General features: G+C 37.3%; 1 pseudogene; it reads left to right on the top strand.

Annotated features, from left to right (window-relative positions):
- Window positions 1–13,499: 13,499 nt before the first annotated feature.
- On the top strand, window positions 13,500–13,618 carry LOC128248208 (5S ribosomal RNA; annotated as a pseudogene).
- The last annotated feature ends 217 nt before the right edge of the window (window positions 13,619–13,835 follow it).

Genomic DNA, 13,835 nt, shown 5'->3' with positions numbered 1-13,835 from the left:
AATAAAACGAAGGTATGGAGATTAAATACGCTTTACATCGCTTAGTGAGCCAAAGGAGTAAATGTAAACAACGGAATACTTGTCAGTGATTGGTTGAAATTATCGAAATAAGACAATTTTTTACATGAAATAAATTCGAATACAAAAATATTTTCAGATTTGGTTTATCAAGGACTTCGATATCCAGTGTATCTTTCATATTTTGATATGAAAGCGATTTAAGAGAAATTTGGCTATTATTTCTAGCAAGCTGATTTATTTTCAGAGTTAGTACACCAAGGACTATAATGTCCAATTTGATACAAATATTTGTGATTTAAGAAAAATTTGGCAATTGTTTCTACCAAGCTCATGTCTTGCTGGTCTTTTCTTTTTATTCCAAATTTAGAATATCTAGGATTATAATATCCAGTGTGTCCTTCATATTTTTATAAGGAATTGAGTAATTTAAGAGAATGTTTGGTTATTATTTCTAGCAAGCCGAGCCATTCTTGAACCTCCCTTGTTAGTTTGTTTGGCTGCCATGTGTTTTTCTTTTTGATGTGTATAGCTTGTTTTTATTGTTTCACTAATTCGATATGTATAATTTAGTTTAAGCGGACAGTTATTCCATTACGCCCACTATCGTATCAGAGAAATACTGAGAGAATTTAGTGCAAAGAGGAGACATGTCATGATAACATGTACAAGGTTGGGGAGCGTGAAATTGGTTAAAACAACTCATTCATCTTTGAATAGCTAAAGTCTCTCGTCTAACCAAATCAAAACTATATAAATATGAAGCAGATTTCTAGGGACGATCAATACTTTATTGCATTTTATGCACTTCTACCCACGCCAGATACAGTGCATGTCGCAATATTGACGAGTTATCTGCTGCAAAATGCGAACCGGATTTATTAAACAGCAATGGCTAGGACGACAAGACGGCAATAACAAAATTAAATGTACAAAGTCGAACGAAAATAATAGCGAAAGAGAGTGGGAAAGAGTGAACAAGCGAGGCGAGAGAAAGAATTAGGAAAAGAGAGATTTCTGGCTGGGAATAAATGGACGGGGATTGAAGAGGTGGAGGGAAATGGACAGAAGAAATGAAGTGAAGGAGTGAACCGAAAGAAAGGATGTATGAATGAATTTATGAATAGACGAATGAATTAATGACTGAATGGACAAAATAGGAATTATAGCTGGACAAACTGACAGTGAAAGACAGAGAGAGAGAGAGAGAGAGAGAGAGATGTGAAAGGGAAAGAGACAGACAGACAGGTAATCAGACAGACAGATGAACAGACGGACGGGCGGACTGACAAACAGAAAGGGGTAAACATACAAATGTAAGGAAAATAGGAAAGGAAGAAGAAATGATGTACGAGGGTAGTGATTTGTCAATGGTCGGTGCGGATCACACGTAATCTCGTAATCTTGTGGTTTGGTGAGTGAATGTGAGGTATTGGGGAAGGGGACAGCTCGAGGAACAGGGCGACTTCGTGTGTACATATATATATATATACACATATAATTGAACATCGTAGCATGTTTGAACTAGCTAGGCAGCTGCTATTATAGACAGACACTCAACAAGTCAATATGGCTGCCGGATCTGTTTCCTTGTTAACCAGCAAAGAGAAAAAAAAAAGAAAAGAAAAATAGTACGAAAACTACACTGCCCTCTGTTCTTTTGGAGCAACCAATCAAATGATAAAAGTGGACTCAGACAAAAATCACAGCATGGTCAGTAATAATACATGTTCCGAAATCTGGTCTTTTATGTTGTTGTTGTTGCTGTTGTTGTTACTGCTGCTGCTGCTGCTGCTGTTGCTGTTGTTGCTGTTGATGTGGTTGTTGCTGTTGCTTTTTTTAAACCTAGGACGATCATCATCATCCGTCAGATCGAAGACGTTTCGAATATGACCAACCTGATTTTCTTAGTAAAATCAGAACTGCATTGTTCTTTATTTAAGATAGTAAGGGTACTATCTCTAGCAGACCTAGCGACCTCGAAGGAGGTGCCTTCGCTACCTGCTCGTCCATTATTCTAGAAATGAAATCGGTATTTCATACAATTCAGTTATGTCTCTCTCTGTGCTGTGCATTAATTAGGACTTCTCTCTTTCTCTCTCTCTCTTTTTCTCTCACTCTTTTCTTTCTCTCTCTTTCATTTTCTCGGTGACTCCCTTTTTCTCGCCCCCCCCTTTTTTCTCTTCCTTTCTTGCCCTCCCTTTTTCTCTCTCTTCCATTCTTTCTCTCCTATTTTCTTCCTTTCTGTTTCTCTCACTCATTCATTCCTTTTCACTCTGTCTTGCCATCTGTCACTCACTCATTCATTCTTTCTCATTCTCCTTGTCTCTCTCTCTCTCTCTTGCTCCCTCTCTCTCTCTTGCTTCCCCTCTCTCTCTGGCTCTCTCTCACTTTCAGAGATCATCAAAATCATAGCATGTCAGGCTTGGCTATTTAACGATGCTTTACGACAATTCGACAGGTTGAATGGAGTAAACCTATGCTGCATTGTAATATCGTCTACGTACAAGTAGCCGTGCATCATTGTGTGTAGTACTGCGGTGAGTTATGCAATACTGTAGCGTACTGTGCCATACCGTACTGTGCCGTACTTTGCCATGCTGTATTGTATCGTATTACTATTATTGCTGTATTATACAGTATTACTATTATTGCTGTATTGTACCGTATTATTATTATATTATTGACGTAATGACTATCCCAAGGATAGTCATTACGTCAATAATAATAACACATATCAAAATTTGCTTCAACAATCCTAAAACATGAGGTTGCAGAGCGAACGTCTCAACCACATGGCTATGCCTGTACCTTCGCACAGTTCAACAGAGATTCAACATGGTCTGCATTTGCTTAACTGGATCGATGAAATTCTGTGAATGATCGATCAGACGCTTAAAATCAATTTTGTTTGCTGGTATGGTATGTCACCCAGTGGTCGCTTACCATAGTTGTTCCTGGTGACAATAAGAGTGTGGCACATTTAAGAACGTTGCAGTGGTTGCGTCCGTTATCTATTGCAAACAGAAAACACTTTAAACCAAACTTCAAGGCCTCCAGAAAACCTAATGAGTATCCACATAATGGTTTACATTCAGTTTACATCTGAAAGTGAAGAAGCATGGCTTGGTGGTTAGGGTATTCGGTTCACGATCATAAGATCGTGAGTTCAATTCCCGGCCACGCGTTGTGTCCTTGCGTAAGAAACTTTATTTCACGTTGCTCCCGTCCACTTAGCTGGCAAAAGTGAGTAGTACTAGTATTTTAAAGGGCCAGCGTTGTCACATTCTGTGTCACGCTGAATATCCCTGAGAAGTACGTTAAGGTTACACGTGTCTGTGGAGAGCTCAGCCACTTGCACGTTAATTTCACGAGCAGGCTGTTCCATTGATTAGATCAATTGGAACACTCGTCGTCATAACTGACGGTGTCTCAGTGACATCTGAAAAGTACACTATATTGATTTTCAAATTCTGATTTGAATTGTATTTCTAATAGAATGCTTTGGGCGTATGTCACAGTAGGAAGTAATAAGCAAATAAACAAACCCTACCCCTTTAAGAAAGTGAGGCATTGTTTGGGGATTTGGTTTTATATCTATCGAGTAGATCAAACGCGTAGAGGCGCTCTCATTTGCTCTCTATATATGTAACCGCATGTATGAATTTACCTGTTGACACCCAAACACCATTATTTTAATGCTGGCCATGTTAAATACCCATTAGCACATGAGATAAATGACTTGCAATATAGATAGTGTTCCTTGGAAAAAAATGTATCTATTTGTCTATTCGCAATGACAATTCTTTTCGACCTACCCTTTTGATACACCAACCTATGTATCTTTTTGCACAACGGGAGTCTTCAATAAGTTCCATGTTCTCACCACAGTTAGGACAAAGTCAAATACGATGAAATGCTTAGCGATATTTCGTTCTTATTTTCGTCCTGGCTTCAAATTCCGCCGATGTCGACTTTGCCTTTCATCCTTTCAGGGCTGATAAAATAAGTACCAGCCGAGCAGTGGGTCGATCTAATCGTCTTGATCCTTCTCTAAATTGCTGACCTTATGCCAAAATTCGAAATCAATATACTTAAGCTCCTAATAGGTAGACTTTAGACGCGTTAATTACGAACGTAACCAGAAAAGTATTGCAGTTCGGCAAAAGGTGAGCGATAGAATCAATTACCAGGCTTTAAAAGTAAGTACGGGGCTCGATTTGTTCGACTAAAAATAACCTTCGAAAGCAGTGGACTCCAACATGGCTGCTGTCCAGTGACTGAATCATGTAAAAGAGAAAAGATATAAGAATACAAAATAAACTATAAAACATGAACAAACAACTATCGAAAATATAACTAACTTTGTGTGATACATTCAAGTTTGGTTTTTGTTGTTTTTTCTTTTGTATTTTTTTTTCTGGATATTTTTTTCTATTTGTTTGCCTTTTGTTTTTATGTGTGTTTTTTCAGTTCCCTTTCTGTAAAATCAGAATTGTAAATGAATCGAACATCTGTTCCAAGAAATGTAGGCCAGGACTGATAAACTGGCACAAATAGGAATAGAAGACAATATATATTATAGAGAGAGAAAAAAAATCTATGACTTAACATGTGAAACAATATGACAAACTATATACCTCACTCAACGTGTGTCGTCGGTCCCATTGTCGCTGCTGTGTTCATGTTGTCATTGTAGTAGTAGTAGTAGTAGTAGTAGTAGTAGTAGTAGTAGTAGTTGTTGTTGTTGTTGTTGTTGTTGTTGTTGTTGTTGAGGTTGTTGTTGACGTTGCGGTTGTTTTTATTGTTGTATTGGTTTAAAGGTAGTACTTCTGTCTTTATATATATATATATATATACATATATACTTGTGCGTTTGTGTGTCGTGAACATGTTTGTGTGTGCGCGTGCGTGTGTCGCATGCGCGTGGTGTATGGTGTATTGGTGTATGCGTGCATATGTATATGTACATGTTTGTGTGTGTGTGTATATATACATATATATATATACGTTTGTGTGTATATATGTGTGTGTGCGTGTGTGCGTATTTGTGTATGTATGTATATGTGTATATGTGTGTAAGCATATATGTATATATATATATACATATATATATATATATATATATATATATATAAATAATACAAAGAATATATATACATGTATACACACATATATGTACATACTTACATCTACATGTGTATATACATGCATATCAGGGTACAGGACGTTAGAACAATAAACTACAGACAACGGAACGAACACATAGGAAAACGGAAAGCCACTTGGAATATCCCTTCATCAGCTGTCTCTATTCTATCTAGACGTTTCGAAGACAAGACAGAACGTACTCTAGAATAGTCTCTTCCTGAGTAGTGGATCAACCCACTACACAGAGGATTCCAAGGTGGCAAACACAAACCAAGACAGGAAAAAATGGACAGTGAAAACAACATTCAAAAGCCGTACGGCCAAACGCAAATCTGAGGTAGAACGCTAGTAGTTCGTCTTGCATTCACAGCGGCTGGAGTGAAAAGAAAGTTGACCACAGGTCACACGAGAGCAGAGAGGATGGTGGAGGGAGGAAGTGGAACAAGGAGGAAGGGACAGAAGCAGTGAAGTAGAGGCCAGGACAGAAGGGTAGATAGGAAGATAGAGGAAGACAGATAGATAAATAGATAGAGAGGATGGTGGAGGGAGGAAGTGGAACAAGGAGGAAGGGACAGAAGGGTATAGCAGTGAAGTAGAGGCCAGGACAGAGGTATAGATAGAAAGATGGAGGAAGACAGATAGATAAATAGATAGAAAGATAGATAGATAGATAGATAGACAGATAGATAGATAGATAGATAGATAGATAGATAGATAGATAGATAGAAAGATAGTCACGTCAGAATAATAGTAGACTTACTTGCAAAATAGGACGTGTGCGTTCAATAATGTAATAATACAAAGAATATATATATATATGTCTGTATATGTGTGTGTGAATGTGTGTGTGTGTGTGTGTGTGTGTGTGTGTGTGTGTGTGTGCATGTGTGTATGTGTTTTAATAGATACACAGACACATACATAGACATGGTAGTCCACTTGTTACCGAGGAAGACCATCATTGGCTATTTGCTCATGCAAAATGTCGGCATGCGGTGCTGCGGCATTGGAAAGCTCGCAACGCCGGCGATCATGTAACCTAGAATTTTAAGTCTAAAAGGGTTTGCACAAAACCTCACAGGCGCTCTCCATCCTATTGACTCGATCCAAGAACAAAGCCAGGGCAAAATCTCCAGGTCCAATATTGTTCGCTGATTCAGGAATGTGGGAACGCCATGATCTCAAACGCAAGCAAAAGAGCTTCAAAGTATACATACATACATACATACATACATACTTATGTATGTATTTTACGCGGAGGAAAAAATCTGATTGTATCGATATCAATACCTGACTACTGTTTTATTTTATCGATCCAAGAATCGATTCTAACCACACGCACGCATACACATATACATCATTTTGTGTATGTGTACATCTATAGTATATATACACATGTATATATTTATGTTTTATAAATACACATGTGCGTTTATATACAGACTCACGCATGTGTATTTACATGCATATGTATGTGTGTGTATGTGCGCACGCGTATACATATATTCTATTACTCGTTTCAGTCATTTGACTGCAGCCATGCTGGAGCACCGCTTTGAAGTGTTTTTGTCGAATAAGTCTTCCCTAGGACTTATTTTTTAGCCTAATACTTATTTTATCGGTCTTTTGCCGAGCAGCTAGGTTATGGAGGCGTAAATACACCAACACCGGTTGTCAAGCGATAACGGAGGGTGGACAAAGACACACACTCCCCCTCCACACACATACACATACATACATATATATACATATATATATATATATATATATATATATATATATATATATATATATATATATATATATATATATATATTGAGGGCATTACTATACATAAATGTCTCACGCTAGCTGGGACTCTTAAAGTCAAAGCTACTATAATAAACACATTGTACCGAACGCGAGGGAATGCAGCTCTCGAAGCGAGCCTTTGAAAAACAGATTCAGCTGCAGATCATATGATTTCACAATTAGTGCACAAAATGCACTTTTTAATCGTCAGTGCAGGTATAATCAAGACACATAAAAATGAACAAAAAAATCAACATACCAGATGAACACCAAATGTATCCAGCATCGTTTATAGAATTGTTCACACTTATATATCTATGTAAGAGGCGGGCTTTTCGAATTGCATCTCGGGACACGTGTTTATGCTGGATACATTTGGCGTTTGTCTGGTATGTTGATTTTTTTTCATTTTTATGTGTCTTGATTATGCCAGCTCTGACGATTAAAAAGTGCATTTTCTGCACTAATTATGAAATCATATGATCTGCGGCTGAATCTGTTTTTCGAAGGCTCGCTTTGAGAATTGCATTCCCTCGCGTTCGGTACAATGTGTTTATCATGGTAGTTTTGACTTCAAGAATCCCTCCTAGCGTGAGGCATTTATGTATAGTAATGCCCTTAATATAAATAAATATATTTAAAGGGAATAATTACTAAATTTTTTCCTTATGAGGTTTTTCACGCTAACTACTTAATAAATTCTTACACAAGATTTTATCCTATCTTTAAATTATACCTATATATATATACTAGCAGTATAACCCGACGTTGTCCGGGTGAAACTTATTACGCCACCTACGATAAGTCTTGCTAGGTGAAAATCAACTAAAAAAGAAAGCCTTACAATGAAAAAACCCTTATGATGTAAATATGTTCATAATTCAAAAGACGAAATTAATAGGGGAAGTCTGAAGGCTGTTTTGCGTAACATTATTAATCGTACGTAAATTTCATCCGTCTAATTGGCTATACAAATGCTTGTGCAAAACAACTTTTTGCGCTGCCTTGATTACACATAGCAGGGTAATTCCTTTTCGCAGGAGGTAGGACGGCAATTTCTGATGAAGCAATTGCTGGCGATCTGTTGCTACACAGTTCTGCCAGAATTCTATCAGATTGGGCAGTAGATGATGATGCACCGTTTTGCATTATGTTCAAAGTAACTTCTGGAATGTGGTGAATTGCTGCAGTCTGTTGCTGTCTTTTTAAACGGAGGCATAATCTATGTACATATTAAACAGAACAACAAAAGTTATAACAGATGGGAGGGTCGGTAGTTTTCACATTTCGGTGATTTTTCAGATTAACACCCGCACGATTACGTAACCCTAACCCTAAAACCGTAACCGTAAGACTAACCCTCATCGTAAGCCTAAAACCGTAACCCTAACACCCTAGTGAAAATCGTGCGGTTGTTAATCTGAATAATAATAATAATGACCTCTGCAGATCAAACTCCCAACCCACAACTAAGTCTTAAGTGCATATATATATGGGCAACACACACACACACACACACACACACACACACACACACACACATACACACTAATTACGGCGGCGAGCTGGCAGAAACGTTAGCACGCCGGGCGAAATGCTTAGCGGTATTTCGTCTGCCGCTACGTTCTGAGTTCAAATTCTGCCGAGGTCGACTTTGCCTTTCATCCTTTCGGGGTCGATTAAATAAGTACCAGTTACGCACTGGGGTCGATATAATCGACTTAATCAGTGTTTGTCTGTCCTTGTTTGTCCCCTCTGTGTGTAGCCCCCTGTGGGCAGTAAAGAAATAACACATACACACTAAATAACAAATGTTAGTAAGTACAGAACTTCAGCATTATATATTAAGATGGGCAACACACACACACACTAAAAAAAAAATGACAGGTATTTGTATGTATGTGTGTATTAATGTGTATTCTGTGTCTATATATGGTAGTAAGTAAATGCGTTTCAAGAAAGATATTAAAAAAAATTCAATTTGTAAGGAATAAATGTTTGACTGTCGATCGTATTTGGAAGAGAATGACAGATATTTGTATGTATGAGTGTGTGAGTTCAAATTCCGCCGAAGTTGCCTTTCATCCTTTCGGGGTCTAAAAAATAAGTACCAGTTGAATACAGGGGTCAATATAATCGACTATTCTCCGCCTGCCCGAAGCCGCCGTTGTGGGAAAAATTTAAAATAATAATAATAATAAATAAATAATAATAATAATGACCTCTGCCGATCAAACTCCCAACCCACAACTAAGTCTTAAGTGTATATATATATGGGCAACACACACACTAAATAAAAAAGATGTTAGTAAGTAAAAGTGTTTTAAAAAAGATTGTTAAATTTTCAGATTAACACCCGTAAGATTTTCACTACAGTGTTAGGGTTAGGGTTTGTTAGGGTTAGGTAGGTAATGATGCGGGTGTTAATCTCAAGATTTACGAAAAGATTTTCAAAAAAAACTCACAGTTTGTAGGGAATAAATGTTTGTTGATCGTATTTGAGAAAGATGTCTCGCTGGTAAATGACGGTGTTAGAAATGGAAAGTAAACTTATAATTCCCGCCAATTAGAATGAGGTCATTGGTAACCATAGGTACATATATATGTGTGTATTTACGTATGATTGGCAGTGTGTCTGTTTATTTGACTCTCACTCTCCTTCATTTCTTTGTCTTTTTTCTTGGATCATTCGTAAGCGTTGATAAGAGAAAGTAGCAATTGAAACGATGTGTAAGAGGAATAGAAATAGTTAATTTTAGAGTGGCAAAGTAATTTTGTATGTACTTTTAGTATCTGTCATGACAGTATGGAAATGTGATTTGATACTGAAATAGTTTTCTTTTTCTCCTTCCTTTATTTTTGTATTTGTTGTTGGATTTTTCGTAAAGGCTCATTAAGAGAAAGTAGGAGTTGAAAGGATTTGTATTAGAAAGAGGAAATTAGATTTTATTAGGGAGAAAATGTTTACTTGTGTAGTTTTAAGGATTTTATTCGCTATTAGGAATTTTTTGGAGTGAAAAAATGACGCAGTGACCTAACTTATTGTATTTAGAATATTAATTGCGATTGTTTAATCGAAGAAATTTTGAATTGTGTAAATGTATGAATTTTAAACATACACACACACAGAGTAGATTTGCCTTTTATAGTATATATATATATATACGGCGGGCTTCTTTCAGATTGCGTCTACCGAATCCACTCACATGGCTTTGGTCGGCCCAAGGCTATAGTAGAAGACACTTATACAAAATAGAGATGAATACCAAATCCATTTCCTGGTTACTTAAGAAATTATTATTATCTCAACTAATACTGCGGAGTTCCTGAAGTAGATCCAACGGAAACACCCCGACTGCAGATGGCTCCAGGAAGCCCAAACTATGCCAGTGCTCCACTCAACACTTCAACACACTAATCGACATATATATATTAGTCCAAAATATCAAATATATATATATATATATATATATATATATATATATATATATATATATATACATATATATATATATATATATATATATATATATATATATATATATATATATATATATATATGTATATGTATGTATGTATGTGTGTGTGTGTGTGTATTTATAATTATATTTGTCCCCCACCATCGTTTGTCAATCAGTGTTGGTTGGTTTTCGTCCCCGTAACATAGCGGTTCAGCAAAGAGACCGATAGAGTAAGTACCAAACTTTAAAAAGAAAAGTAAGCACAAGGATTGATTTGCTCAACTAAATCCTTCATGGTGGTGCCCCAGTAAGATTCCACACGGTGGGACTGAACCCAGAAACTTGGTTTCGGTCCCACTACACGGCACCTTGGGCAAGTGCCTTCTATAATAGCTCCGGGCGGACCAATGCCTGGAGCGAATTTAGTAGACGGAAATTGTGCGGACGTGTGTCGTGTGTGTGTATATATATATATATATATATATATATATATATATATATAATTTCTTAAGTAACGAGATGGATTTGGTATTAGTCTTTATTTTGTACAACGGTCGTTTCGACCCGTCCTGCTACTGTCAATTATGGGTGGGACTCCGTTCAACATGTTGTGTTGCATCCATTTTGAGTCTGGGTTTAATCAAATACACCCATAAATAAGTTCTGCCTCTCCCTAACTAGACGGGCATATAACAACAATGCCAGCCAAAACTCAGGATCTTTAACGAGACACAACTTTATGTATGGATGTACCTGTTGAGACCCAGACTGCAAAAGTGATGCAACACATGTTGAACGGAATTCCACCCATAAGGGACAGTAGCAGGATGGGTCGAAACGACTGTTGTACAAAATAGAGATTAATACTAAATCGATCTTTTCGTTACTTAAGAAATTATTATTATTATCTCAACTAACACTACGGTGTTCCTGGAGTAGATCCAGCGGAAATACCCCGACTGCGGATGACACCAGGTAGCCCAAACTGTGCCAATGCTCTTGTCAACACTTCAACACACTAATCAACATATACCCATTAGTCCAAAATATTCTATACATATATAGGTGTGTTATTTCTTTACTACCCACAAGGGGCTACACACAGAGGGGACAAACAAAGACAGACAAACAGATTAAGTCTATTATATCGACCCCAGTGCGTAACTGGTACTTATTTAATCGACCCCGAAAGGATGAAAGGCAAAGTCGACCTCGGCGGAATTTGATCTCAGAACGTAGCGGCAGACGAAATACCGCTAAGCATTTCGCCCGGCGTGCTAACGTTTCTGCCAGCTCGCCGCCTTATACATATATATACGTGTGTGTGTGTGTGTGTGTGTGTGTGTGTGTGTGTGTGTGTGTGTGTGTGTGTATCTTTGGTATACGTGTGTGTATGTGTGTCTTTGGTGTACATCCCCACCATCGTCTGTCAACTAATTCCTTCAAGGTGCTGCCCCAGCATGGTCGCAGTTCCTTGACTGATACAAGTAAAAAAAGTGTAAATTTATCCAAAAAACCACCATCACTGATTTGTGAAAGTTAAAAGATAAATTAAAGAAAATCATTAACATTCTATAGAAGGTCATTGGATGTATTATAAATGTTAAACTATATTTTTCACCTATCAAAATTGAATAAGAAATATTGATTTCAAATTTTGACACAAGGCAAGCAATTTCGGGGGAGGGGTAAGTCGATTACATCGATCCCAGTACTCAAATGGTACTTATTTAATCGACCCTGTGAGGATGAAGGCAAAGTCGACCTTGACGGAATTTGAACTCAGAACGTAAAGATAGAAGAAATACCGCTAAGCATTTTGCCCGCGTGCTAACGATTCTGTCATCTTGCTGCCTTGACAGAATGAAAAAAATATTAAAGATGCGGGGAATGGTTTTCAATGGACGGGTTTGAAATTACGTCGACGTCGATCAAAATGGATTTGAAATATATTTCAACTGTGTTTGTATTTCCTGTTTCATCATGTCATTGCACCGAACATGAATTACTAATATTATTGAAGTAACTGTCAAACGCGGAAAGCGGGTATATCCACCCAGAATTTTATTAACGATAACTGCGGAAAACGGTTTTACACCACGGTTTTGAAAACGTTTCTCCTAATTCTGCGAGAAGCGGAGAAACCTCCCAGTGACACGTTCACAAAAGACATTTTTTTCAGATTTTCTTAATTTTCTCACACATTTCAGCAAATATCTCTTTACAGAGCAAGAATCAAATACTTTTAGTGGTGGATATGAAGACCGCACTTACAGAAGATACTGAAGTAGTATTGCCGAAGCAGAAAATTTCAATTCTACTTTTTGTTAGAAAAGTGCCATGAAATTTAATTACGCAGTCAAAGGGTTTTCAAAAAATCCTACATTTTTAACAACTTCTACTCTCATTCACAATAGTCACTACATCATAGCACATTTCCTCAAAATCATGAAAGTATCACCAGAAAAATATATTATATAAATTTGAGAAACCAGAAGAGAATTCTTAAACTGCCTTTAAACAGGATTTAAAAGATGTCAATGTGAAAACACGTCATCAGAGGCTGGTGACCAAAATAAAACTATTTAAGTGGAAAACTACACGATAGGAAAACACTAGGAAGAGACTAAAGTGTTGGTTAATGATTCAAATAGCTTTTTATTGACAGCATCTTATCAACTTTTACCAGCAAATCCTCTGTGGAGAAATCAATAAGGCAAGTAGGCTGACATTGGTGGGAATAACATTAATACTGAAACCTATTCATATGATGAACTATCAGCCAATTACACGCCAGAATTTATTGTATATAGCAGATCTAAACCTATTCTATCAGGAACATTGCAATGTCAACAATATCATTACAGATGAACAAGCTGCAGGAAAGAAAGGAGTTTGAGGATCTATTAAGCAACTGCTGATCAACAAAATTGTGCTGTCAGAGGTGTGATAACATAGAAGGAATTTGGTTATGATCTGGTCTGGTTACAAGAAAACATTTGATTCTGTGTCCCACATGTCGATGCATGAAGCTCAATATCTAGCAAAGAATTCTACGGATAGCTAAGAATTGATTATGTTTACGGCCATATCACGCTGAGAGCACCGGTTCTCGTCCGTTCACCGAAGTTAAGCAACGTCGAGCCTAGTGAGTACTTATATGGGTGACCGCTTGGGAAACCTAAGTGTTGTAAGCATCCCACACTAGGAGAATGATGCATCAGAATGGTGCAGACGCCTCTGACGAGAACCCAATAATGTTTGAAAGTCAATTAAGGTTGTTCATTTTTTAAAGGCGGTGCTCCAGCATGGCCACAGTCAAATGACTGAAACAAGTAAAAGAGTAAAAGAGTATATATCTCGTGATGGTGCTTGTAATAAGGAACGTGTAACCAAAGAATATTATCGCAGAAC

The sequence above is a fragment of the Octopus bimaculoides genome, chromosome 6 (genome assembly GCF_046866305.1).
Source record: "Octopus bimaculoides isolate indiv1 chromosome 6, ASM4686630v1, whole genome shotgun sequence".
NCBI classification, from domain to species: Eukaryota; Metazoa; Mollusca; class Cephalopoda; order Octopoda; family Octopodidae; genus Octopus; species Octopus bimaculoides.
This window is presented reverse-complemented; position numbering and strand designations above follow the sequence as displayed.